The following is a 3,638-nucleotide window of genomic DNA, read 5'->3' on the forward strand; positions in this document are numbered from 1 at the left end:
CTCTCTGAAGCCAGTCCATTCGGCCTTCTTATAATTGATGAACGTCCGGCGCTCAGAGGTGGTCGGTCGATGGTGAGAATTATGGGGAGGTGGTCTGACCCCAAAGAGATGACGGCTTGCCAGGATACGTCACTCAGGAGATCAGGGGATGCAATTGAGATGTCTGGCGAGCTGCTGCACCTCCTCGTAATCCTAGTTTGGGCATCTTCATTCACCGTCCAAAACGTGGAGCTATCTATTTGCTCTGCCAAAGCTATGCCACGCTGGTCGTTACCTAGGGGGAAAATGCCATGACGTGTGATGCGCATTAAAATCCCCCAGAATCAGACGACTATGGCCAGATAGCAACCCATTTATGTCGGGGTTGTAGGCGTGGCCATTAATCGGGACACAGCTACCAACCGGCGGTATATACACGTTGTATATCTCTATCTCGGCAGTATCAGACCTGACTGCTTCCCCCATACATTCCATGTATGGGTCACTAGCGTCAAGCGCAGGCGAGATAGGTCTAAACTGCACGGAATGGTGTATAACGAAGGCCAATCCCCCACCTCCATTCCTTGAGCGATCCTTACGTAGCACATTGTAGCCGTCACAACTGTGCAAACTGCAGGTGTTAGTCAGCTTTGTCTCCTGGATCGCTGCGACCGATATGCTCTTCCGACTCATAAAATCTTGCCACGCAGTCCGTTGCAGTTTAACTGCCAGAACGATACACTTCCCGGTACTGGCCTGGCAATAGTGGGGCTAGGGTGCTGTCGTTGCATAAATTGCCGTACGGGAGAGGTCGGGGGGGTCACATAGTCCGACGACGAGGACGCCGAAAGCGACGACGGCGACGCTTGTGACCCACTGCTGGCTATGTTCGCACAGCACCTAGCGACATAGCTTGTATGACTATACTCCCGTAGCGAGGTTAGGCCAGGGCAAGAACGGAAATGTACCCACTCCAAGCACGGGTTACACCTCACCGACACTGACCGATGATGAAGGCGGTTCTGGCAAACCGAACAGAACCAGGGCCCGGGGTTCTTATCAATCCCGACAGGGACCAGAAGCGTGCGGAGAAGGCACTCCGGGATGTGCCTCTCCCATGACGAAAAAAGACGAACACGTACACTGAGGCGGAAACCCTTGCCGATGAGGATTCCATCGGGTGAATCCGGTGCGTACAACCGGCTGCCATGGGATCGCCTTCTTCCTATTTTAGTATTGTCGATCCGATCGATTGATGACACCATGTGTTTTCTATTTTTCACGCTTACCAATAATCAATTAATTTCATTAATAAACTGCGATAAGCATTTTCTGCACACAAAATAACCGAGTAAATCCGCTTAATGGGTTAATAAAACAAATCTAATCTTTAATAAACGGTAAGCATTTTTTCTCCATACAAAATAAGTGAGAAAACCCGCTTAAGGCGCTATTACACGACATGTAGATGTCTTATGACATGTCACTTTTTGTATCCACATTTAATAAATTTTTTTGTCAAAATTGTCAATTTACATATGATTCATAATTTTTGCTATCACACCTGTATGTTATTTTCGTACGATATAACCTAAAAATTTTAACAAAAAATTTATTTTTTATGTGTGATAATTGTTGAAGTGGTGAAAGCAATTTAAATTTGTGAAAACAATTTAATTTGGGGTTGCTTTCATTCGATGACAAAAAAAACAAATAAATTCGCACTCTCTAATCGAAATACATGTGCTATTTTGAAAAGTGATTTTCATATGTTAGTTTCGTTTGTATCACACGAATTTTACATGTCATTAGACAACTACATGCCTTTTAATAGAGCCTTAAATAGGCTAGTAAAACAAATCTTATAATTCTATTTTTATACCCTCCACCATAGGATGCGGGTATACTAATTTCGTCATTCTGTTTGTAACTCCTCTAAATATTCGTCTAAGACCCCATAAAGTATATATATTCTTGATCCAAATGAGATGTTAAGTTGATCTAGCCATGTCCGTCCGTCTGTCTGTCGAAAGCACGCTAACTTTCGAAGGAGTAAAGCTAGCCGCTTGAAATTTTGCACCTATACTTCTTATTAGTGTAGGTCAGTTGAGATTGTAAATGGGTCATATCGGTCCATGTTTTGATATAGCTGATCCATATAAACCGATTTTGAATCTTGACTTCTTGAGCCACTAGAGGGCACAATTCCGATCCGATTTGGCTGAAATTTTGCATGAGGTGTTTTATTATGACTTCCAACAACTGCCATATAAACCGATCTTGGGTCTTGACTTCTTGAGCGTCTAAAGGGCGCAATTTCTATCAGATTTGGCTATGTGTTTTGGTTTGACTTCCAACAACTGTGCTAAGTATGGTCTAAATCGGTCCATACCTAGTATAGCTGCCACATAAACCGATCTTGAATCTTGAATTTCATGATCCACTAGAGGGCGCAATTCTTATCCGATTTGGCTCAAAATTTGGCATGACGTGTTTTGTTATGATTTTTATAACTGTGCCAAATATGGTTCAAATCGATCCATAACGTGATATATTGGATTGCCCAAAAAGTAATTGCGGATTTTTTATATAGTCGGCGTTGACAAATTTTTTCACAGCTTGTGACTCTGTAATTGCATTCTCTCTTCTGTCAGTTATCAGCTGTTACTTTTAGCTTGCTTTAGAAAAAAAGTGTAAAAAAAGTATATTTGATTAAAGTTCATTCTAAGTTTTATTAAAAATGCATTAACTTTCTTTTAAAAAATCCGCAATTACTTTTTGGGCAACCCAATAGTTGCCATGTAAACCAATCTAGGATCTTGAGCCTTCAAAGTATTATTATTATCCAATAATTATTATCCGATTTGGCTAACCTGATACAGCTCCCATATAAACCGATCTCTCTACTTTACTTCTTCAGCACCTTAGGGCACAATTCTTACTTGAATAGGTTGATATTTTACACAACGACTATGGTCTCCAACATTCAAATCAATTATGGTCCGAATCGGACCATAACTTGATATAGCTCTAATATTATAGCAATTATTTTCTTTTATCCTTTGTTTGCCTAAAAGGAGATATATGGAAAAGAACTCAACAAATGCGATCAACGATGCGAGCTGTTAAGACCAAATTCATGATTTTGCGTTTTTGAGCTTATGGACGGCTAATTTTTACTTCAAAAACCTATAATTTTATTTTCAATGATACCAACTTTTCTATTTCCCAAATTCAATTAGCTCTTAGCTCAATAAAAAGATTCGTTAAAAACTTATAAACCACCAAACAGACACAATTTTCTTTGTAATATTATGTATAAAAATTTTGCAGAGGTTATTTTTTCTACAAACTTAATGTCCTTTTTATTGATATTTTTCACAAAAATATGTTTAACATTTTTATAATTTTTTTTGTTTATTTTCATAAATTAATTAAAAAACACTTAAAACTAAAACATTACACATTTATATTTATTAAAATTATTTGTTGAATGTTAAATAAAAAATATAATGAATTATGCGATATAAAAGTTTCAAACTTTTGACATAAAACAGTAAATACCAATAAATAGGTTTTTTATAAAAAAGAAAGTAATTAACATATATCTATATCTATATCTATATCTATATATATATATATATATATATATATCCCCA

The sequence above is a fragment of the Stomoxys calcitrans genome, chromosome 1, assembly GCF_963082655.1.
Source record: "Stomoxys calcitrans chromosome 1, idStoCalc2.1, whole genome shotgun sequence".
Taxonomy (NCBI): Eukaryota; Metazoa; Arthropoda; class Insecta; order Diptera; family Muscidae; genus Stomoxys; species Stomoxys calcitrans.